Genomic DNA, 26,087 nt, shown 5'->3' on the forward strand with positions numbered 1-26,087 from the left:
TGAATCTGCCTCTCTTTCCGCCCCCCTCCCCCATCCTTTCATAGAGTTTGCCACAATCTATACCTATGCATTTACTGGTAAAACTATTTAACATTTGTGTCCTTTCCTCCCATTCTCCAAGCCTCCCACTACGTGAGAGTAGGTACCTTGTATTTATTGAGACATTTCTGATATTGGTAGTTTCCGTTTTCTCTCTTTTTTTCTTGACTTATTTAGTCATTTCCAAAAGCCAGTTTCTATTCCTATTGTTTTCTGTCTCATGGAGTTTTGCTCTTACTTACTTGGATTTTAATTTCTTCTTCTATGTTTAAGATGGTTAGAGTAGGAGATTATATTATTGATCTTCACCCTTTCTTTTTTTTAAAGAATTTAATGCTATGAGTTACCCTTGAAGCACTGCTTTAGCTGCATTCCACAATTTCTGATATATTGTGCTTTCATTTTCATTCAATTCAAAATAATTTTAATTCCTCTTATGATTACTTCTTTGGCCTTTACGTTTTTTAGAACTGTGTTGTTTAAATTGTAAATATTTAGCGGCTTTTCTAGATATTGTTATTTATTGCTAATTTAATTCCCTTATGGTAAAAGAATATGCTCTAAGGTTTCAATATTTTGAAATTTACTGAGCCATTGTATGGTCCAGCATATGATCTATCTTGGTGAACATCCCATGTGCACTTAAAAAGAATATGTAGGAGCGGATGTAGCTCAAGTGGTTGCATGCCTACTTCCCACACATGAGGCCTGGGTTTGGTCCCAAGTACTTCCTAAAAGCAAAACAACAAACAAAATAAAAAACCAACTCAGGGAGCTGATGCAGCTCAGTGGTTGAGTTCTGGTTTCCCACGTATGAGGTCCTGGGTTCAATCCCTGTTACTGGAGCACCAGACTCCATTCTCTAACTCCTCAAGCTGTTAAAATTGTGATTTTCTGATTGCATTCCAGATGCCTTTCACAGTGCAGACTGGGAAAATTTGTATAACGTGAATCTTACATAGTACATTTCACTTCTTTGAAAGACTGACATCCCTTCCATTTCTGCCGCCTGCTTTTGGTTTCCGTGCCTTCAAATAGTTTTTACATTTTTTTCTTGAAGTTTATCATTTTTACCCGTAAAAGGGCTAGTCTGATACAATCTATAACATTTTATTAGAAACATATCTTTAAATGAGATGGGTGGTGCTATATTTTCCACAGTAGTTCATGTGTTATTAGTGGACTATTACTTATTGCTAATGAGACAAGATTTAGCCTAAGTTCTTCTCCTAGTTTTAGGTTTTATAATCATAACACTAAAGAAATCTATTAATGATAATTAATAGATGGTGTGGCAGTTTGAAGCTCTATGTACCCCAGAAAAATATGTTCTTAAATCTAATCCATTCCTGTGGGTGTGGACCCATTTTAAGTAGGAACTACTGATGAAGCCATTTCAGTTAAGATGTGACCCACCTCAATCTGAATGGGTCTTAATCCTTTTACTGGCGTCATTTATAAGACAATGAAATTCAGACAAAGAGAGAAAATTATAGAAACAAGAACTGTAAACAACAAAACCCAGAAGAGAAGAGAGAACAGATGCCATGTGCCTTCTACATGACAGAAGAGACCAAGATTGTTGGCAGCCAGTCTTCAGGAAGAAAGCATTGATCGCCTTGATAATAACTTGATTTGGACATTTTCTCAGCCTCAAACTGTAAGCTAATAAATCCTCATTGTTTAAGCCAGCCCATTTTATGGTATCTGCTTTCAGCAGCCTAGGAAACTAAAACAGATGCATATGGGAAACATTTTACTTAGCAATATCACTAAGCCCTTGATCTCTCTCCAAGTTTTATGCTAAAAATCACATAGGACTCTATCAACAAAAATTATTTTATGATCTATTATCAGATAGATTTTAGTCTTCCTTTGTTTGAGTTATTCACCTTCTGAATTCCTGGGACATATATAAAAAAACTTTTAAAATACTTATAAAATTATTAAAACGTATTCTATTCCTTTGAGGCAACTTATTTTTTAACTGAGAAAGAGTTGTTGAGAAACTAGAAAAAAACAGTAGTTACTTTTATGGTCCTTCATTCAAGGAGGTTTTGCCAACACCAGTATTTCAAATCCAACCTTTGGAGCCTCAGGTTTGTTTACATTCTGTGGCAAGAGTCCATTAGAATATTCAGGATAGGGAGAGGTATGTAAACTAGGAGGATGACTGTGAAAGTGCAAATGGGAAATGACAGTGTTCAGGGACCTCATTTTAACATCCCCTGGCTTAAGATTTTCTATGAGAATGGCATCATCTTTTTTAGAGAAGGAAGAGGGAAAGAATCATGAGAAACTCTACACCAGTGTTTCTCAAAGTGTGGTTCACACATCACCTGCATCAATATTATCCAAAGCACTTGTGAAAACCAATGCAAATTTCTGAGCCCCACTATAGACCATCTTTGTTAGAATCTGGGGACCTTTTAAAGTTCTGGAGGTATTCTTTGTGCATACTGAAGTTTGAGAACAACTGCTCTAATCAATAGGTGTTCCCTGGGATAATTTACAGTATTTATTTTTAGAAATATCTGCATGATTAGAGATTTTAGGAAGACAACAATATTAGAAGGTCAGGGTAGTTTGGGAATTTGGGGGGACAATTATCCCCTCAAAATTATAATAAATAAAATTGTACTGATCCATAGATGGAGTCACAGTATCCCCAAGATGAAGATTCTCATGAAAATGGGAACCACTCACAAATTCATTTGTTTTATAAGCACTATAAAGACTGCAAAACCTTCTATTAGTACCAACTCAATTCAATTCAATTTAGTTCTGACTCTCACTACCAGGAATTAGACCATACTCAGCATTTTAAGAGTAATTCTCCTCTGGACTGACAATGTGATAGCCAGGTCCTGAGCCTCAACAGACTCCAGCACCTACAATCTGACTTATTGGGCTCACCACACTCAGTTAAGATGGAGTTGAAGAAGGACAACCACCACACCATGGAGCCTAGAGTGATTACAACTGAAAGTGGGAGGATTGTATCCAGCATCCAGGTGGAATCTGAGCCTCCTCTTGACATAGAGGTGCAATGGACACAACCAATCCAATGTCCACATAGAAAAGGTGGCATTGGATTGAGAAAAGTGGACATGATGGCTGATGGGTATGGGGAAAGGCAGGAAGAGATGAGAGGTGGAGGCATCTTTGGGACATGGAGCTGCCCTGGATGGTGCTTCAGGGGCAATCACCGGACATTGTAAATCCTCACAGGGCCCACTGGATGGAATGGGGGAGAGTGTGGGCCATGGTGTGAACCGTTGACCATGGCGTGCGGGGGTGCCCAGAGATATACTTGCCAAATGCAATGGCTGTGTCATGATGATGGGAGGGAGTGTTGCTGAGGGGGGGGAGAGGTGGGGTGGGGGAGGTAGGGTTCAATGGGACCTCATATATATATATTTTTAATGTAATATTATTACAAAGTAAATAAAATAAAAAAATAAAAAATAAAAATAAAAAAAAAAGAGTAATTCTCTAATTCTCTACAGGCTTGCCCTTCAGATACCAGTTGCAAGTTCGGGGCCTCAGGCCACCCCCACTTCTGACCAACTGACTGGAGACTCGGGGGGTTCCCACCACCCCCTTGAATTCAGGACTCACTGGAATGACTCACAGAACTCACTGCAATATGGAGGGTGGTTTGAAACAGACAGAATAGGAGAAGACACACAAAGAAAAGAAGGCCATGTAGAGGCAGAGAGTGGAGTGAGACAGCCAAAGCTCAGGAATATCAGGGCAGCAACCAGAATCTGGAAGTGGCAAGGAAGGATTCTACCTTTCAGCCTCCAGCAAAAGGGTGGCCCTGACAACACCCGTGCTTTCAGACTACAGGTCTCCAGAACTTGGAGAGAATGAATTTCCATTGCTTTAAGCCATGGAGTTTGTAGTAATTTGTTATGCCAGCTGTGGTAGATTGAATTACGTACCCGTACCCCGATTTAGACATAATCTTCATCCACATTCTTTTTGGTGTGAACCCATTGTTTAATAAATAGGGCCTCTTGAAGATGTTGTTTTTAGTTCAGATATGGTCCCAACTAATTGAGGGTGAGTCTTAATCCAGATGACCAGAATCCTTATGTGGCTGTTTGGTAATTATTTATGAATTCCAAAAATAGATATTGCATTGTGTTTATAAACTGGTCTTTCCTCTGGGCATGTAGAGTGTATTATATTCAGAGGTTTCACTTTTACTTTATTATATCTAGATTAGGGCTTTTATTTAACCACGTCATTTGGGTGACTTGGTTTGAGACCCTGCCTACAGCTGCTATCCTACAGCTGTGGGCTATATAAATGGATGCTCAATCAAAGAGGGAAGTAAATACATGAAGAAGGAGAATACAGAGAGATTACTTTTGGAAACTGGAGCCCTGGGGAGAGAGCTGAGCCGTTTGCCTGATAGTTTATAGCTGAAGAGACCAGGGCCCTGAACAGCTGAGAAAGCCCAGAAGGAAATGAGCCCCAGGGCAAGAGAAGTCTTATGCCAGCCAAAAGCTGATATTGGAAGAAGCTAGGACCACAGAGCCTTAGGAGGAAGAGGAAGGCTGAACCCTTGCAGAGACTGGCAGCCATCTTGCTTCAACACATGGCAACAGACTTTGGTGAGGGAAGAAACTTACTCTTTATGGCCTTGTGACTGTAATCTTCTACCCCAAATAAATACCCTTTATAAAAGCCAACAGATTTCTGGTATTTTGCATTAGCACCCCTTTGGCTAATATACCTTATAAAGGCCAGAAGCTGGAAGTGTGGATAACCAGAAAAGCAGAAGAAAGGAGAGTATATCACCAAGGGATGGGAAAGCAAGGGAGCCCCAAAGAGTGCCAGGAGCCAGCCCCAGAACACTAATCTTTGGGGAGAAAGCAAACGTCACTGATATCGCGATGTTGGACTTCTGGCCTCTGAAACTGTGAGACAATAAATGCCTGTCGTTTAAGCCAATTCACTGTGTGGTAATTGTGATAACAGCCTGGCAAACTGACACAGCAGCCCTATGGAACAAATTAGATTTTTCTACTGGGAAGTGAGATGCTGTTATGACAAAATGCCTAAAAATGTGAAAGTGGCTGTGGAATTGTGTAATTGGCAGAGGCTGGAAGAAATGTTGACGTACATGATAGAAAAAGCCTAGAATGCCCTGAAAAGACTATTGCTAGAAATGTAGACATTTAAGGTGAATCTGGTGTAGGCTCAGAAAGAAGTGAGGAACTGTAGAGAAAGCTTCTGTCACCTTAGTGAATACATATATCATCATGAACCGAATGTTGGTGGAAACAAACATTAAAGTCACTGATGGGGCTCAGACAGAAATGAGAAACACATTATGGAGATTGGAGGAAGGGTAATATTTGTTATAAAGTGGGAAAAATTTGACTGAATTAAATTCTACAGTTATATGGAAAGCAAAACTTTTAAGTAGTGAACTTGGATATTTAGCTGAAGAGATTTACAAACAAAATGTTGATTTCTCCTTGCTGCTTATAGTAAAATGCGAGAGGAAAGAGAGAAACTGAGGAAGGAACTGTTACAAAGGGAAACTACTTGATGATTTGGAATGTTCTTCTTCTCAGCAGATCCAGATTACAAAGGATGTTAATATTGGGAGATTTACTCTTCGGAAAGGTATTCTGGAGCAAGGGCCAAGGGTGTGGGTGGACAATCTTTTGCTGAAGAGATTAGACATGTGATTCATGGATCCACTCAACCCTCAGCAGAAGCCAGGAATAGAGATGGCATTATCCAGGGCAGAGCTGTGGAGGACCCTTGTCTAATGGCCTAGACCCCATGACATACACGCGAGATCCACAAGGATTTTGAGAATGTAATATCAGCAGGAATACTGCAGCTTGGACTGAAAGAGGTAGAGTCAGAGGTCAATGGAGCCACCACAGGGGCAGAGGCAGAGGCCTATGAGCTGCCACTGGTGCAGAGGCTTGTGGAACCACTGCGGGCCCAGAAGGAGGAAACTCAAACCACACAGGTTTATTCTCTGGCTTTGAAACCTAAAGGAATTTGCCCTGCTGCATTTCAAACTTGCTTGGGACGGCTGAGTCCTTTATTCCTTCCAAGTTCTTCCTTTTGGAATGGGAATGTTTATCATATTACCATTCCAATACTGAATTTTGAAGCAAATAACTTGTTTTTCAGTTGTATAGGTCAATAGATGGAAAGAAATTTTACCCCAGGATGGATCATAGAGACTCACCCATATCTGATTTAGTTGCTTTACATGATGTGTTTTGGCACTTTTGAAAAGATGCTATTTTGATGAACTTTTGTACTATGAGCTGATGCTTTAATGGATTGACACTTGAGAATGAGAAGAGGTGACTGTATTTTGCACATTAAATGGACATGAATTTGGGGGACCAGAGAGTGAACTATAGTGGGTTGAACAGTGGCACCCAAAGAGAGATGTCCACATCAAATCCCTGAAACTTGTGAATTTGACCTTATTTGGAAAAAGGCTCTTTGCTGTTGTATATAAGTTGAGGATGTTGAGAATCACTCATTCTGGATTATCCAAATGGGCCCTAACAAAAAACAATAAGTATCCTTATAAGAGAAAGACAGAGGGAAATTTGCCACAGACAGAAGAGGAAAAGACATACATAGAGAAGGCCGTGTGAAGACAGAGATTGGAGTGATGTAGCCACAATCCAATGATGTCAAGGAATGCTGACAGCTGCAAAAAATAATAGTCAAACATTTGAAGAGAGTTTTAAAGGAAGTGAGAGAGTAAGCTTTGAGATTATCTGGGAAAAATAATCCAAACACGTAGTTTCTTCCAAATCCTTATGAATGGAAATTCTGGAGCCTCTATTTCTATATCTATTTTTACACTTTTTGAATTTTTATTGACCAAAAATTACATTAAGGAGGCGGACTTGGCCCAGTGGCAGGGGCGTCCCTCGCGTAGGGGAGCCCCACGCACAAGGACTGTGCCCCATAAGGAGAGCCACCCAGCGTGAAAGAAAGTGCAGCCTGCCCAGGAATGGTGCCGCACACACAGAGAACTGACACAACAAGATGACGCAACAAAAAGGAACACAGATTCCCATGCCGCTGACAACAGAAGCGGACAAAGAAGATGCAGCAAATAGACACAGAGAACAGACAACCAGGGTGGGGGGCGGGAAGGGGAGAGAAATAAATAATTTTTTAAAAATTACATTAAAATGGATGGTGGTGATGGTAGCACACCATTGTCAATGTATTTAATGCCTCTGAATTGTACACTTAAACATGGTTAAAATGGAAAATGTTTTGTTGTATATATGTTACCACGATAAAAATTACATTAAAATTATTTTAGTGTATTACAAGGTTTTATAGCAATGGAATCAAGGAAATAAGAATACTTAACTAAAGTCTTAATTAGGTGTGGTCAATTTTTAACTTTGTGAATCAATAGTTATGTGATCAGTAATGGATGGAAAGCAGAGAGAACATAAGTGTATTAGTCAGCCAAAGGGATGCTGATGCAAAATACCGGAAATTGGTTGGTTTTTATAAAAGGTATTTATTTGGAGTAGGAGCTTACAGATACCAGGCCATAAAGTATAAGTTACTTCCCTCATTTTCATGTGCGCGAGGGTTCAGGCTTCCTAGGTTCTTCTCTTCCAGGTCTTGCTTCTCTCTGGGTTCAAGTTTCCTCTCTTCCTGGGGCTGGCTTCTCTTTCCACTGTGAGCTTACTTCCTGGGGCTCCAGCTTAAGTCTTCAGCATCAAACTCCAACACCAAAAACCCTCCAACTCTGTCTTTTGCCATGCCTTTTGCAATGCCCCAATGACATGGCCCAATCAAAGCCCTACTCATAACTCAGTCATGCCCAGGTACAGACCAGATTATAAACATAATCCAATATCTATTTTTGGAATTCATAACCATATCAAACTACTACAATGAGCCTTTGAGTAAATCCGATAATAGCCACTGGACAGGTATCTTTATTGGCTTTGTTTAACTAACTGCAGTGGACTTTTGCTTCACAGAGAATCTCTAGTACAAAGAGAGCATTACTTTTCACTGAGGAAACACAGAGATGCTCTAGGTGAACACTCCTATCTTTGTATTTTGTCCCATTTCAATATTTACATATATATATATGCTGTGATTTGAATACAGATACATTTAGGAAAACTATAATTATGAGTTTTCTGACATTCCCAGAAATCGTTTTATAATACTGGACTTAGTTTTGAATGGCATGTGTTCCCAAAAATTTAAGTGTAAATAAAATGCTCTTGAAACAAATCCTGCTTTAATGCAGTAATAATAAAGCTACAGTTTATTGAGAGCCAGATGCTTTTCCAGATGCTTTAAGTTTATTAGTGCATATGCCTTCACAACAAACCATTAAGTCAGAGGTTCTCATCATCATCTTTTACACTGGGAGAAACTGAGGCATAAAAAGTTTAAGTAATTTGTCCCAGATCACAGAGATGTAAGTGGCAGAGTCAGTGTTAGAACACAAGTGGTCTGGCACCATCCTCTTAACATTACTAAGCAACCTTCCTTTACTTAGGAAACCAGTGGAGGGCTCATTCTAAACCACAAATATGATTATTGTCACCAGCTTCTAATGGCATTCCAGTGCTGACCAGAAAAAAAACTAGAAAAATTTTTTTCAAAGTGTACAATTAATGGTATTTGGTATAGTCACATAATAATGCTTCAATCATTATTACAGCATTTTCATTATTTCAGTAATAATAGTAATAAAAAAACCAAACAAACGAACGAGAAAATTCTTAAACTCTTGATTTCTGTTTCCCCTGCTGTACACAGCTGCTATTTCTGGCTCTTCTTGCACAATTATTTATTTATTAAGCAGTTTTTATTGAGATATATTCACATACGATATGATCTACTTAAAGTGTATAATCAATGCATTTTAGTGTAATCACAATTTGTCATTCATCATCACAAAAAAATTTTAGAATAATTCCTCCCACACACCAGGCTCTAACCTGCCTCATAAGCCTTATGTGTCACCTAGTCCCAGCTGCAGGGGACTAGAAGCTGAACTATTTCTAGAACAAGGCATTCTTTTGCTTCTGTGTCAGTTTTTACTGCTCTTCTCTACTTGACCAACATGATCTAGCCTTTAAATCCTAGTTTAAATGCCAATTCCTTTGGGATGTGCAAGGAAGTATTGGATGCTCTCCTCTGTATTTCTCTATCTCCTAGAGCATAGTAGGATGCTTAGCAAATGTTTTTAAAGGGACAAATTAACGAATAAAATGAATTATTTAAATGAACTCTGTAAATAAATGTAGTGAAAGCCATCAACCCCCAACTTTCCTTCAATAATGAATGCCAGTTCCCCAAATATCGCCAAGACCATCTGTGTTGGAGGTAACCAAGACCAGGTTCAGTAATTCACTAGGAGGACTTACAGGACTCAGTCTCTAGTCATACCCATGGCTGTGATTTATTACAGCAAAAGAATACAAATAAAATCAGCAAAGAGAAAAGATGCATAAGGCAAAGTCCCAAGGAAACCAGGCATAAGCTTCTAAGAGTACTTGTATTAGTCAGCCAAAGAGATGCTGATGCAAAATAACAGAAATCTGTTGGTTTTTATAAAGGGTATTTATTTGGGGTAAAAGCTTACAGTCACAATACCCTAAAAAGAGTCCAACTCAAGGTATCATACAGGTACTTTCTCATCCAGGTCAGTTGCCATGTGCTATAGTAAGATGGCGGGCCTGTTCTCTATTTCCTTCTTCCTCTTAAGGCTCCATGGGTCCAGCTTCTTCTGATCTCAGCTGTAGGCTGGCAAATAGGGTTTGTTTCTTTCCAGGTTTCCTCAGTTCAGCTGCAAACTGTCAGACAAATGGCTCATCTCTCTTCCCAGGACCTCAGGATCAAGTTCTCTCCTCTGCCCTGTCTATGGAGATCTATTTCTTCCTGTGCCTTCTTCTGTGTGTCTCCTTGAGTGAGTGCCTGTTTATATCAAGCCACCAAGGGGGTGGGGACTTAATCTGAGTTATACCCTACTGATGTGATTGAATCAAAGCCCTACTATTAACATAGTTTAATCAAAGACATCTCAACTTAATCTAATATAATCAAAGGGTATCACACCCAGAGGAACAGACTAGTTTACAAACATAATCCATATCTCTTTTTGGAATTTATAAATAATATCAAACTACTACAGTCCTATTCCAGTGAAGTCAAACAGGATTATCTTAATTCCCATGGCAGGGATTGTGACAACATACGTGAAATGTTGTCTACCACGAAAGCTCAGTAGAGACTCAGTACCCAGAGTTTTCCCTGGAGGCTGTCTGTCATATAGGCAAACTCCACAAAGAAAGCACATGCTCAGCATAAACTATATTGTTCATACAATTTAGGGAAAATGAGCCACTCTTACCAGAAAATGGTGGGAATCCCCCCGAAACCCAAGTTCCCAGATACACCAACAGCAACCTTGCAAGCAAGCCTTTCTAGGGACAGCAGTGTCAGGCCTGCTTTGTGAACTACTGTGAACACAATCTGTTGATAAGTCAAGGCTAAATTTTTTTGTTTACCATGGTAATGGAGACCACTACTTCGGCAAAGTTTGGGAGTTTCTCAGATGCGGAAGGCAAGGTCAGAATTTATTAAGATTGGGAGTTTGGTTTAAGATGAGTCTTTCAATGTAGGGCATTGATTAGGATTGAATTAGGGTGATTGTATAAAAGTTTAGGATTGGTGGAAACCTTAAGGCAAGGGTTTTTTAGGGTATAGATGAAAAATATCTCAGAGAAAAAAAAAAAATCTGTTGATGCTTTTTAATGAAGAGTTGATGGAGCTTTCAGGAAGGTCCTAGAGTGAACATCAAGTTATTTTCCTGAAAAAGAGTGTCCTAGAATAGAAAAGTCATGTTAGTGTGGACAGTTAGCTGTGAGAGGACAGATACTCTCCCCTCCCAGTTAATATGCATTTAAATAAATATATATATGTATATACATACTATTCAGAAAGTACACAAGTCAATCCTCATTATTTGCAGACTAGATGTTTGTGAATTTGCCTACTTGTTAAAATTTATTTGTAACCAATATCAACAGCCACAGTGCTTTTGTGGTTGTTCATGAATATGCACAGAGTGGTGAAAAATTTGGGTCACCTGCCAAGCACATTCCCGGCAGAAGTTAGACAAGGCAATTGTTTCATCTCTCATATTGCAAGCAAGTTTCTTTTTTGTGATATATTTAGTGCCATGTTTTTCTCATTTTTATGTGTTTTGTTGGTAAATTGCTGTTTAAAACATGTCCCCCAAGTGAAGTACTGAAGTGCTGTCTAGTGTTCCTAAGTGCAAGAAGGCTGTGATGTGCCTAGTAGAGAAAATACATGTCTTAGATAAACTTTGTTCAGGCGTGAGTTATAGTGCTGTTGGTCGTGAATTCAAGGTTAACAAAGCAACAAGATATATTAAATAAGGTGTCTTTAAACAAAAATACCCACAAAACTAGGTTATGTATTGACTAGTTGACAAAATGTTGTGACCAGAGAGGGTCAAGGAACTTAACCCTGTATTTCCTTCAGGAGCAATGGTTCAGTATTCACTAATTCCATGTTCATGATAACTTTATAGAACATAACTGTGAACAATGAGAATCGACTGTATTTTGCTAGTGAAAGCTGAAGTTAACTTATACCCCAAATTTCTAAGAGAAACAAATAGCAATTAATTCAGTGTACTCTCTGGATGCATGAAAATTACACTGACTACTCCTAGAGATTTGCCCTCCAAATCCCCAACATTAATAATGGAGAATGATCCCAAAAGACAAGATGTGTGTGTTCTTTTGATGTGAAAGATTTGAGGTAAGAGAATACATGCCACATAGTTATCAATGCCCACCCATCATTTACAGAGAATCTACTACAAAGAAGGCACTGCAGTGACTCACATTACCTCTATCTTTACACCAACATTAGAAGTTAAGTCTTATCATCTTCATTTTACAGATGAGGGATCTGAGACCCAGAGAAGCTAAATAACTCATCCATGTTCCCACTGCTGATAAATAGAATAGAATATGAACCCAGTTTTCTTAGTGGACCGAGAGCCCATGATTACTTTGCTTTTACAATATTATATCCCATCACCTCAGATAACTTTAATTTTTATAGATACTTATAGGTGCCACAATTCCTAGTAAATTTTCAAAACTCTATGACTTTTCTATACTCTTGCTTTGCTCTGGCTGGCTGGCTAATTAATCTGTCATACTTTATGAAACAAGCCATTAGGTAGAGGAGAGGATTTTCTTTCCATTTAGCTAATACTATTCACACATACCATGTAGCAGGGACTTTTTAGGTACTAAAGGTATATAAAAATGAGCCCACTGTCTGGGCTTGGAGGTTGAGGAGGAGAAGGGAATATATAGAGAGGTACATGAATGCAATCATATATACAATATGATTGTGAAGAATAACCTAGAAATGTGGAAACATACAAAGCCAGCACCAGAAGAAAACAAGTCTACCTGCATGGAATGGGTTATATCTCTAATCTTATTCAGGGAGTTTATGTATCCATGATTAATTCAAACTAATCATGGGTCTCCCATTCCCCTTTGTCAGATTCTCACTTTTCTGGTCTCCTTTGCAATTCACTGTGTCCATGTGACCCAGTTATAAGATATAAGGTAAATTCTGCTGGGAATTTCTGGGAAAGATTTTCCTTCCCAACGGATGAAACTCCTCTCTTCCTACTTCCTTCCTTAGTACTAATGTGAAGATGTGATGCGTGGAGCTTCAGCAGCCCTTTGGCAGCGAAAAGCAAGTAAAACATAGTCTATAAGCAAGGACAGAGAAAGACATGAAACAAAGAAATATAAAAATAATTGATAAGTACTATGAAGGAAAAATGTGGAGTGTTATAAAAATACGAAAGACTGGGAACTGTTCAGGGGTGGTCAGAGATGTCTTTCTTGAGAAGGACTTATGTAAGTGAAGAAGAGGGAAGAATCTTTTAGGTGGAGGGAGTAGCACATGGGGAAAAGGTGAGAGAACTGCCCCTTGGAGCAAAGTAAGTTAGAAGAAGTGTAACATGAGATGAGGATGAAGAGATAGGCAGGGACAAAATCTGAACTGACTGTATTAAAGATCTTAGACATTTTCCAAAGAGCAATGGGAAACACTGGTGATAAAGAATTTAACCACCAGAAATGAGATGGTTGTGCAGGCTTTGTATGTTTCCTAGGGCTGCTATAACATACTTGGCTTAAAACAATAGATATTTACTGTCTCATAGTTCTAGAGGTTAGAAGTAAAAAATCGAGGCAGCAGGGTGATGTTCCCTCGGAACCTGTAGGAGAGAATCCTTCCTTGCCTCTTAGTTTTTGGTGTTTGCAAATCCTTGGCCTTCCTTGAGTTGACTTCTCTCTTATTGCTCTGCCCTTTCTACGGTCTTCCTTTTGTCTACTGGTCTAACATGCCTCACCAGTTACTCACCCTGCATCCAGGGAAAGGTGGAGTGATGTAGGGGAAGACTCTCCACTTCCGTTTACAGAAAGGCAGGATGTTACAGGACCTCTCATTCAACTGACCATATCTTAATCATCTGGGAGGGTTGGGAAATGTCTTAATTCTCAGAGGTCACACAACAAGCAAAAAACTCCAGTATCTGGGGGACAATGATGAGTTTCTGTCATTGTACCTTATATTTCTTGATCATCTTTAGATCCTGAGGGTCAGCTCTAAAATAGCAGTGCTCACCATATGATACCGATACTGAAGATAGAATATTTCCTATTTCATGCAGTTTGGATTCTTAATTGATAAGGATTTCCTTGTGTGGGAAATGACCTAGGCAGAGGTATAGTGTCACCAAGGCTCAAGTGACCACCCATTTAAAACACGTCTGAAAAAAAATAAAGACAAAAAACCCCATGTCTGCATCTCCTCTCTGCTTTGATGGACCCTTCAGTGATGATCACAACTTCCAACTGAGAAGAGGAAAGGATACACTTCAGGAAGAAAAACAGGAGGGCTAGTTAGCCCCACGCCCCAGAATGAACATAAAGGGTGGAAGCCTACTTCCTCAGAAACCATCTCAGAAGGGAGTTAGGAAAAGAATTGCCAGGTGTTACCTTCCAAAATCCTGGTCTGAGATGGGGTTGGGTTGGTTCATGGGACGCAAGGCTGTGGTGGTGATTAAAACTGTATGCATTTAATTAAAATTCTCTGAAACTCTCTATAGAAATAGATAATTCAGTTTTTCATTTTGTTTTTCATCTTAACATGTAAACAGGTAAAATACCCAGATGTCAATTTAATTCCAGATGCTAGATAATTCTACTCAGGAACAGAAGCACAGGAATTACAGCTTAACAAGTTTGATAAACCTTGTAATTTCCTCAGGACTCCTATTTGTGCGGTTGTCTGCTTGCTTGTAATTAGTAAGAAAACCAATTAAAACAAAATAAGGACTGAAGGCTTGTCAGCAGGAAAGTTGGGTGTTGGGAAAAGTGTGTATCTCTTGCTGCTGAGCTTGGGCGAGACAGAAAGGAGAAGGGGTGATGACAATAGCAGACGGAAGAGGAAAATAGGCCAAACCCCTAAAACTCAGGCAGAAAAAAAAAAAGATGGTAGAGAACAGGTCTGGGCCTGCAGCGAGGCCTGTGGCTCAGCCCTTAAAACTTATATTAGTTTCCCAGGGCTGCCGCAACAAACTACATGAACTCTTCTCTACCAAACTATTCTTACAGTTCTGGAGGCTAGAAGTCTAAAATCAAGGTGTCAGCAGGTCACGCTCCTTCTGAAGGCTCTAGAAGAGAATCCTTTCATGCCTCTTCTTAGTTTCTGGTAGCTCCCAACAATCCCTGACTTATAGACACATCGCTCCAATCTCTGCCTCCATCTTCATATCCGCCTCTTCTCTTTGTGTCTATCTCCTCTTATAAGGACACCAGTCATTGGATTTTAGGGCAACTCTACTCCAGGTCAACCTAACTAATAATGTCTGCAAAGACCGTATTTCCAAATGAAGTCACATTCTAAGGTTCCAGGTGGACATGGATTTTTGAGGAATACTATTTAGGCATCACGGAACCTCATCACAGTAAGTATTATTGCCAGATGGAAGGTCCCCATCAAAGCCTCTGTTTGTCTATTAACGTAACTGTGACTATTGCAGAGAGGACTGTTGAGCAAACCTAGGAAGTGGTCCAGTAAAACTGGAGTAAATCTAAAGAACACCGCTCCCTGTTTGTGACCAGAAATATGTTATGATGTGGATGAAGAGAACAGGATCCCACATTTCAGACAACAAAAGCTCTTTGTTTACAAAACCTGCAGACAATCTGTCCATTAAACACCAAAATGCCTAACTGATTTCACTAACTCCTCAGGACATTTTGAATGAGCTCTGAGCATCAGCACAGTCTCCTCTTCACTGGTTTGTGATGGTCCAAGTGCAGTCTAAGGCCAAGGAGAAAAGAGGATGTATATACCTATAAATGTTTCCAAACCTGTCTAGGCCACTCTCTAAGAGGACCTAGCTACACTAAAAAGACCTCCGAGGACTCCCTTATGGAGTGTGCTCCTCTGGTATGCTTTCTCATCAAATGGCCTCAGGATAAAGGAAAACATAGTTTGTTCAAGGAAGCTGTGGCAATTCAACAGGGGAAATTATCGCTTTCAGGTCTATGCACATCTTGCTGTGAGAAAACACTAGAAAACTCCTGCATAGTAGTTTCTGCTCCCTGAATTAGACTATGGATTCTGACAGATATATATTTCTTTAATTACACATTGATACTGTTTTAGACTCTGTTTTAGAAATAATTTTGGCTGATGAATAAAATGCAAAAGGCCATCAGAAGCACAATCATTTCCACTCTATAAGAACTTTGCAAATGGCATATTAAGCTATTAAGTAATGGTCAACATGTATGGAATATTCATGATTTAATCTATCCATCCTTCCATTCATCCACCTCTCACTCTATTGCCTATGCCTGAAATACCCCTTGAATTCATCCATTCTCTTTCTCTCCAACATTACCACCCTAATCCAAGCCAGAATCATCTCTAGTTTCAATACAGCAACAGCATCCTAGTTAGACTCTCACTTTCACTCTAGCCCCTCAAATAGTTAGGGCATCATAGGCAGGAGACACAGAAACCCCCAATCAAACTGGCTTAAAGGAAAGTCAATATCTTGCATCAGAAGAAGACCAGCAATAGGGCAGGTCTGGAAGCTGGGTGACTCAGTGGCTCGTGATTGCCTCCAGGGACCTAGATTCTATCTTTTAGCCCAACAATGCTTAGTTTGTCAGTTTTATTCTTGGGCTGCCATCCCCATGGCAAAAGATGGCTACAGCTGACAGCAGGATCATACCTAGACTTGGCTACATCCACCCATGGCTACAAGCAGAAGCAGAAAGGGACTGTCTTCTAGTATATTCCTGCAAGTAAGGATACCTTTCCCAGAAGCCTCACATGAGAGACCTCCCCTCATAGCTCATTGGCCAGAACTATGTCCACTAACAAAAAGAAGGGGACCATCTTTTTTTTTTGGACCAATCAGGATTTATTGCTTGAGTTAAGAACATGATCCAATTTCCCTGATCTATCTGGGGGAGAGATAGACACCAAAATAAAATTATAATTCTGCCCACTATAGGGAAGGAAGGAAAAGATATTGGGCCAGGTCCCTTGCCATAGCCAGAGAGATTTTCCCAAAATACATTTCCAATGATGTTATTTAGCTGCTGAAAGCTTCAGTAGCTTCCCAGGATACTTAGAATATAATCTAAAAGCTGTGTTTGGTCTTACAAGGCCCTGAAGACTCTGGGTACTGCCCTCTTCACTAACTGTAAGCCAGTCCTTCTGGCTTTCTCTGAATTATGATGCCTAGATATATGCCTTCACTGTATCAGTCAGGGTTCTCCAGAGAAATAGAACAGGATATATATATTTTTAAAGAGATTTATTTTAAGGAATTGACTCACACAATTGTGGGAACTAGCAAATGTGAAGTTTGTAAAACAGACTGACAAGCTGGAAACTCAAGCAGGGATTGATGCTGTGGTCTTGATGCAAAATTCACTCTACTTCAGGAAACCTTAGTTTATTGCAGATTTGCTACCCCAGAGCTTGCCCTTTATGTCAGTGCAGCTCATAGAGTTCTCCTACATAACACTGTAGAACAGTCAAATCGCAGCTGCCTGGGGCAAAGGATAACTGGTTGTGGAACATACAAGGTAGTGCTTGAGACCAGAAGAACACTGTTTCCTAGGAAAAGGGGACATTCAGATCTGTGTAAACAGGAAAATTCTTAGGCCCAGGCACACTTGCCCAGGACAAGATGCAGGCTCAGAAAAATCCAGAGAAGATCCTATAGTTTTACCTTAGATGGTTCTCTAAACTCATTGTTAGCAGAGCCAAGCAGTGATGGAGAATACTTGCAAATCCCAAACTGCAAAGATTGGGAAAGGTGTTTTCTTTTTTGTCAGCTGGTGGCATTCAAGGAAATCACTTTTACAACAATAGCTGGATAGAAACTTAAGGAACAGATGCCTCAGTGTCTAAATTCCAGATATAGCATGTTAAAATATAAAAATGTGCAGGGTACAATAACACATACACACACAGGGTACAAAACATACAAAGAAATAAGAAATGATGGCCCATGCAAAGGAGAAGGATAAAGAAATAGAGACTATCAATGAGGAAGACAAGACCTTGGGCATACAAGACAAAGAATTTTAAAAATGGACCCAAATATGCTCAGAGAGCTAAAGGAAAACATGGAGAATGAACTAAAGTAAATCAGGAAGACAACAGATAAACACAAAGGGAATACCAATAGAGAGATAGAAGTAATGGAACTAAATTGAGCTGAAGACCAGCATAACAGAAATTTAAAATTCCCTGGAGGGGTTCAATAGCAGATTGGAGCTGGCAGAAGAATCAGTGAACTTGAAAATAAGACAATGGATATCATCCAGTCTAAAGGGCAGAAAGAAGAAAGAATGAAGTAAAGTGGACAGAACCTGAGGAACTTGTGGGACACTGTCACACTTACTGATATGTGCATTTTGGGAGTCCCAGAAGGAGAAGAAAGAGAGAAACAGGCAGAGAGAATATTCAAGGAAATAACTGCTGAAAACAGCCCCAATTTAAAGGAAGACAAAAATATACACAGTCAAGATGCTCAATGAACTCCAGATGGGATAAACCCAAAAAGACCTACATTGCTACGTATTATAATAAAACTGTTGAATGCCAAAAATACAAGAGTGTTCTGAAAGTCACAAGAGAAGCAATGTGTCATGTACAAGGGAGCCTCAATAATATCAAATGCTGATTCCTTATCAGAAACAATGGAGGCAAGAAGGCAGTAGGATGACATATATAAAGTCCTGAAAGCAAAAAATTGCCAACAAAGAATTCTATATCCAGGAAAACTGTCTTTCAAATTGAAGGAGTGATTAAACATTCCCATAAAAACAAAAGCCGAGGGAGTTTGTCATCACTAGATCAGCCCAATAAATGCTAAAGGGAGTTCTTCAGTTTGAAAGGAAAGGACATTAGGCAATAGATCAAAGTCACATGAAGAAATAAAGATCTCCAGTAATGGTAATGACATGGGTAAATATAAATGCTGGTACTGCTGTATTTTTGGTTTATAACTCCACTTTTTATTTCCTACAGGATCTAAAATGCAAATGTATAAAAAGTAATGTTAGGGGAGCAGAGGTGGTCCAAGCAGTTGGCACCTACCTCCCACATTGGAGGTCCAGGTTCAGTTCCCTGTGCCTCCTGAAAAAACAAAAACAAACAAGCAAAACAAATGGAAAAAAAAAACCCAACTCAGGGAAGCCGATGTGGATCAGTGGTGGAGTGCTGGCTTCCTACATAGGAGTTCCTGGGTTCAATCCCTGGTACCGTGTACCTAAAAAAAAAATAATAATAATAATTATAAATCAATGTTCTTTTGATCATAAAGTATAAAAACATAATTTGTAACAAGAACTATATAAAGGTGTGGGGACAAAGGGCTTTAGAAACATTCTGTGTATGCTCATGAAATCAAATGAGAATGTTACAGATACAGGATATTAAATTAAACTCATGATAATCACAAAGAAAATATCAGAAAATTACGAGTAGGGGTTCTAAAGAGTTCACTACAAAAAACCAACTAAATAAAAAAAATAAGCAGTAACGGAAGAACTGAGGTAAAGGAAAAAATGTAAGACTTACAGAAACCAAAGAGCAAACTGACAGAAGTCCTGCATGATTAGTAGTTAGTTTAAATATAAATGGGTTAAACTCTCCAGTCAAAAGGCAGAAATTGGCAGAATGGATATAAAAGTGTGACCCAACTATATGCTGTTTATAAGAAACTCACCTTAAATTCAAAGACACAAGTAGATTTATAGTGAAAAGGATGAAAAAAAAAAAAGCATGCCAATAGTAAACAATAAAGTGCAAGGTGGTTATACTAATGTCAGACAAAATAAACTTTAAACAAATATCTGTTAAAGGGAAAATGAGGGGCACTATATATTGGTAAAAGGGTTAATTCATCAAGAAGATATAACAATTATAAACATATATGCACCTAACAACGGATCTCCAAAATATGTGAAGCAAACATTGGCAGATTGGTAGGGAGAAATAGCATTTCTACATTAATAGTAGGAGACTTCAATACATCACTTTCATGAATGGACAGAACATCTAGAAAGAAAATCAATAAGGAAATAGAGGACTTGGACAATACTATAAACCAACTATACCTAACATAAATATATATAGAACATTTCATCTAACAATAGCAAAATATGTATTTTTTTTTCAAGTGCACACTGATCATTCTCTAGGATAGGCAATATCTTAGGGATAAAACAATACTCAATAAATTTAAAAAGACTGAAGTTATACAAAATACCTACTGCGTGCTCACTTTGGCAGCACATATACTAAAATTGGAACGATACAGAGAAGATTAGCATGGCCCCTGTGCAAGGATGACACGCAAATTCGTGAAGATTCCATATTTTTCTATCACCAAAAGTTGGAATCAACCCAAATGCCCATCAACAGATGAATGGATAAAGAAAATGTGGTATATACATACAATGGAATACTACTTGGCTTTAAGAACAAATACACTACAAACACACATGATAACATGGATGAATCTTGAGAACCTTATGTTGAGTGAAGCAACCCAGGCATTGAAGGACAATACTACATGACCTCAATGATATGAAATAAGTAAATCAAGCTGCCTCAGAGAGCTAGAGACAAGATGATAGGCTTACAGGAAATTGGGGGGTAGAGGAAGGATGTAAGCTGACATCTACCTGGGTGAAATCTATGATAAGCTGGAGGTAAGTATGTGTACAAGGAAGGGATAAAATGGGGGCATAGGGTTACCTTTGGGTGGAGCTTTGCAGGCTTGAGGGGGGTTAGGGATGGGAGGATGGGTAATATTGCCCAAGAAATTGGGGGGAGGGGGAGGCAACTTACGAACATAGGAGATTGTCAGGTGTTCGTTGAGAGTGTAATGCTGAGAAAACCTTTTCAAAAATATAATAAGGAAACTTACCTGTTTAAGAGACTTAAAGGGGATAATCTGATGCAGGACAGACTCTTAGGGAATATGTGAATGCTCATTTTGCCAAAGTGGGTTATAGCATTGGGTAGAGACCCATATAATGAGAGTGAAGGTATACCCACATCCTGGGGAGGACTGACACCATCAAATAGAGGGAACTGTATCTCTCAAGAGAAATGGTGGCTCCCAGGGCATTAGGGCAGTTGAGCATGTCAAGCCCTCAACACTGTTGCAAGTATCTCTGAACATAGCTCTTCAAGAAATGAAGATTGACTGTCACTGTGGGCCCTAAGGGGAGGGGGAAATAAGTATTGAATAGATGGAACCAATGTAACTGTGTGGGCAATAGAAGTGTTTCACAAGAGTACGCAAGGATGGACATAAGACATGTAAAATTACACCAAAAATATATAGGGACTGATAGGCTAAAATGTAAATCATAATGTAAAACATAAGATAACTAAAAATTTAGAAAATTGTATAGTCTAAAATATAAACCACAATGTAAACACAAACGTTACCTTGTTTGAAAGCTATTGTCTCAATATCTGTACATCAGTTTCAGTAAATATGTTATGAATATGTTAAAAGATTATTGCTGTGGAAGGGAAAAGGTTCTGTGTTGGATATGTGGGAGTACTGTATATTGTATATATGAATTACTGTGATCTAAAACTCTTGTGAAGATAAGCTTAATAATTAGAAAAAAGAAAAGAAAAAGATATGATGTAGAATTTTTCCAAATTAATATGTATTCTATATCTAACCTTTAAACTCATCGCTATATTCCGTTTTACTATTAAGGGAACCTGGCAATATATTGGGCTTCACTTTTCAGGAAGTTTTGGATCACAGAGAGGTTTAACAGTGGCAGTGGAGGAATACTGGTATGGGATGTTCTTGACAGGGAACACATGGTTGGCAGGGCATATATCCAGGGTACATAAAAATGTTTGGATATTTTCATAGTGGAAACAATTAAAAACAACAACTGAGGGAGTGCTGAGTTCCTAGCCAGGGGAGCTCTATCACAGTCCCTAAAGGAACAGCAACAATCCCCGAAGTGCAACGGCAAAGACCAGAAAAGAATGAAGTTCCAACAATGAGCCCCTGATACTAATGACTATGCTTGTGAGCCTGTGCACCTGAAATAAGAACAAGGCCTAGAGCAGCAGTGTGCCTAAGAGTTACCTCCTGAGAGCCTCCGTGTTGCTCAAATATGGCCAGTCTCGAAGCCAAAATCAGCATGTAAATTCATTACCTTTCTCCCAGCATGGGACATGACTCCCGGGGATGAGCCTCCCTGGTGCCGAGGGATTACTACCGAGTACCAGCTGATGATGTAACTAGAAAATGACCTTGAATAAAAGTTTCAACTCGGACCAGCAGAATATCTCTGTCTACATATACTAACAGGAGTTAAAAATGCTATTTGACCTAAATCAAGGGGGAAATGGAAAGGACAAATGAGTTTATATGGCTATGAGTCTCTAAAAAAGAGCCGGGAGGTTATCAGAGAGGTTGCCCTTATGCACACCTGAGCAGAGTCCCAGAGACAGATAAAGTAGATACAACCCCAGATATTGGTTCTCCTGAGGGCTACAGAGACCCACAGGTTTTATGGTCATGGCAGATGGAGTTCAGTGCCATGTCAGTTGGCCCTTCTTTGGAGTTGGTGTTTCTGTGTGATGCAGCTAGACTCAGATGTGATCTCTTTTCACAAGCCTTTCCTTTTGCTGGGGTTTAATATATACCCAGGGCATCTGAATCTCTGGACTGACCATATGATAGCCAGGCCCTGAACCTCAACAGACTTCAGCTCCTACATTCTGGTTTATTGGACTTACCCCACTCAGCTAACATGGAGTTGAAGAATGTCAACCACCACACACCATGGAGCCAAGAGTGCCTACAACTGAAAGCAGGAGGATTGCATCCAGCATCGATGTGGAATCTAAGCCCCCTCTTGACATAGATGTGGAAAGAACACAACTAATCCAAGGTCCACAGGATGGGGGAATAGAATATGGATAGACTGGACTTTCTGATGTTCTATTCATGAACTATTGCGATTAGTAATTGAAGAAAATGTGACATTGGTGTGGAGAAAGTGGCCATGGTGGCTGCTGGGTGTGGGGAATGGGAGGAAGAGATGAGATATGGAGGCATTTTCAGGACTTGGAGTTGTCCTGGGTGGTGCTGCAGGGACAATTACTGGACATTGTACATCCTCCCATGGCCCACTGGATGGAATGTGGGAGAGTGTGGGTTATGATGTGGACCATTGGCCATGAGGTGCAGCGATGCTCAGAGATGTATTCACCAAATGCAATGAATGTCTCATGATGATAGAGGAGGTTGTTGTTATGGGGGGAGTAGTGGGGTGAGGAAGGTGGGGGTATACGGGGACCTCATATTTTTTTAAAGTAATATTTAAAAAATGAATAAAGGCAAAAAAATAATATTAAGGGGAAAATTAATGTAATTAAAAAAATAGTGAACAATGCTGCTATGAAAAAAACAAAAAAAATACCTACTGCAACCATTAAGGAATTAAGCTAGGAAGACTTCTGTCCATTCCTCCTTCTTCAGCCTGATAAAATGCCCCTCCTTTGTTCTTCCAATGCATACTGTATTCTAACTTGGCACTAACATTACACTACTTTTTATTTTTTATTTTTTATTTTTTTTTAATTTTTTTATTTTTTATTGACTTTGTAATAATATTACATTAAAAATATATATGTGAGGTCCCATTCAACCCCACCCCCCCACCCCCCCTCTCCGCCCCCCCAACAACACTCGTTCCCATCATCATGACACATCCATTGGATTTGGTAAGTACATCTTTGGGCACCTCTGCACCTCATATACATTGGTTCACATCATGGCCCATACTCTCCTCTATTCCATCATGTAGGCCCTGTGAGGATTTACAATGTCCGGTGATTACCTCTGAAGCACCATCCAGGGCAGCTCCATGTCCCGAAGATGCCTCCACCTCTCATCTCTTCCTGCCTTTCCCCATACCCTTTGTCCATTATGTCCACTTTTCCCAATCCAATGCCACCTCTTCTATGTGGACACTGGATTGGTTGTGTCCATTGCACCTTTATGTCAAGAGGAGGCTCAGATTCCACCTGGATGCTGGATGCAATCCTCCCATTTTCAGTTGTAATCACTCTAGGCTCCATGGTGTGGTGGTTGTCCTTCTTCACCTTACACTACTTTTTAATAAACTGTTTACTTTTCTTTACCACCAACTAAAACATAAGCCTGAAGTTTAAAAACTGTATTTTGCTCATTATTATGGCTCAGTCACCCAGCACAGAACTTGCCACATTGTTTGCATTCAATAAATATATACCAAATGAATACATCTGGTACAACTCAGTTTTCATAGTTGAAGTAATAGGTTTAGAGAGGGTGTAGTAGTTTGATGTTATTGATGAATTCCAAAAAGAAATATTGGATCATGTTTGTAAACTGATTTTTTCCTCTGAGAATATTAGATTATATTGGATTCATAGCTTTGCTTGATTAAGTAATTATGTATACCTCTTGTGCTAGTAGGGCAAAGTTAAGGGTTCTGATGTTGGAGTTGGATGCTGAAGCCTTAAGCTAGAGCCCCAGGAAGTAAGCTCACAGAGGAAAGAGAAGCCAGCCCCAGGAAGAGAGGAACACTGAGCCCACAAAGAAGCAAGCCCTTGGAAGAAAGGAACCTTGAACCCAGAGAGAAGCAAGACCCTAAAAGGGAGGAACCCAGGAAGCCTGACCCCTCACAGATGTCGGCAGCCATCTTGCTCCAACACATGAAAATAGACTTTGGTGAGGGAAGTAACTTATGCTTTATGGCCTGGTATCTGTAAATTCCTACCCCTAATAAATACCCTTTATAAAAACAAACCAATTTCTGGTATTTTCCATCAGCACCCTTTTGGCTGACTAATACAGATGGTAAGCCTTTTCTCATGATTACATGATAAATCAGTAACAGAGCTGAATTAGATCTCATGCCTACAGACTAGAACTTCAGGCTCCTTTTTGCCTTCCTATTACTCTGTGTACCTGAAGGTTAAGCTCCTCCAGATGTGGTGAGGTCTATTTTTCAGATGTATATGTGCATGTTTCTTCATGTGCATATGTGTGTGTGTTTGGCTCTTTTTTTTTTTTAAGGATTTATTTAATTTATTTCTCCCATCCTCATTCTCCCTGTTGCCTGCTCTCTGTGTCCATTTGCTGTGTGTTCTTCTGCATCTGCTTGTATTCTCACTAGGCAGCTCCGGGAACCGATCCTGGGACCTTCTGGAGTGGGAGAGAGGTGATTACTCTCTTGCGTCACCTCAACTCCCTGTTCTGCTATGTCTTCTTCTTATCTCTCCTCTGTGTCTCTTATTGTGTCATCTTGCATCTCTGCATTGGCCAGCACTCCTGCGCAGGCCCTGGCCATTGAACCCTGGGCCTCCTATATGGTAGCTCTTTTGAGTAAGAAAAGAGAGGCCCACTCAGGTTACCGCAAGTAATAAGGGTTGTTTGTTTGCTGGTTGGTTAGTTGGTTGGTTGGTTTTCTTCTTGCCACCTGACTGATTCTCTCTTCATTTTTTCTAAAAATAACTTCTCTCTAAGACACTGTCATGGGCCACTTCATAGTGCTGCCCATTGGACAGGCTGCTTTTAGGTCCAATCCACTGTGACAGGAAGGTAATGGAAGGGGCAGGTCATGTGGAATCAAACATGGTTTTCTGGCAAAACTGTGGGTGTAGTATTTTTTCCTTTTCAAACGACTAAGCGTGAGGCAGGTGCCATCACTGACCTGCCCAATAAAGCAGAAAAAGATAACCACAGTTTTGGAGAATAGCCTAAAGTGTTATCCTAATAGCAAGTTACAGAAGTAATTTGAAGAGACTCAGGCTACCTGATTTCTCACATATAGTGGCTCTAGAGTTTCCTTTTCAGGTTAAGGGGGTGAGGATAAAACATTCTGGGGGTGGTTGAGAAGAAGAAAATGGAAGAAGTAAAATAACCCTGTTATTATAACATTATTGGGCTTAGACAATAGCAAGTGAATTTAAATGAAGCTAGATCTCAAAGAAATTTCCATGAAAACAACTCTTTTCCCTTCTCTGCTTCTCTCTCTCTCTCTTTGTTTTTCCTTTGATTTAAATCTAATCTGGTGAGTAGAAGAAAATAACTCAATATTCTGAAAATAAATTTCCTGAAGGAGGCCATTAAGGCAGCCTTTCGTTTCCTGTCATACTCTGAATCAGTTACAAGGACAAACTCTATTTGTTTGGGTACATTAATTTTGCTCAATGGCCTTTCTATAAAATGAGCATCAAATTGATGGGACTGGACCTCAGTAAAGATGAAGTTCCAATTTTCCCTGGATGGATTGCTCTGGACGTGCAATGGAAAATTATTATTAATAGAGATTCAT

The 26,087-nt window shown here is 39.5% G+C and overlaps 1 long non-coding RNA gene and 1 other non-coding gene across 2 annotated transcripts in view; one reads left to right on the forward strand and one right to left on the reverse strand.

The window, feature by feature from the left end:
* Positions 1-8,370: 8,370 nt before the first annotated feature.
* The window catches only part of LOC131279147 (uncharacterized), a 108,503-nt gene continuing 90,786 nt past the window's right edge, over positions 8,371-26,087 (reverse strand). The window contains exons 4-5 of the long non-coding RNA XR_009186487.1: positions 18,805-18,976; positions 8,371-10,924 (exon numbers count right to left, since the gene is read on the reverse strand). This is a non-coding gene — a long non-coding RNA (uncharacterized lncRNA). The remainder of the gene's footprint in view (positions 10,925-18,804; positions 18,977-26,087) is intronic.
* Positions 19,986-20,091, forward strand: LOC111764934 (U6 spliceosomal RNA). Its single transcript, XR_002797410.1, has one exon. It is a non-coding gene; the product is annotated as a U6 spliceosomal RNA (small nuclear RNA).

This window comes from Dasypus novemcinctus, chromosome 1 (genome assembly GCF_030445035.2).
Source record: "Dasypus novemcinctus isolate mDasNov1 chromosome 1, mDasNov1.1.hap2, whole genome shotgun sequence".
NCBI classification, from domain to species: Eukaryota; Metazoa; Chordata; class Mammalia; order Cingulata; family Dasypodidae; genus Dasypus; species Dasypus novemcinctus.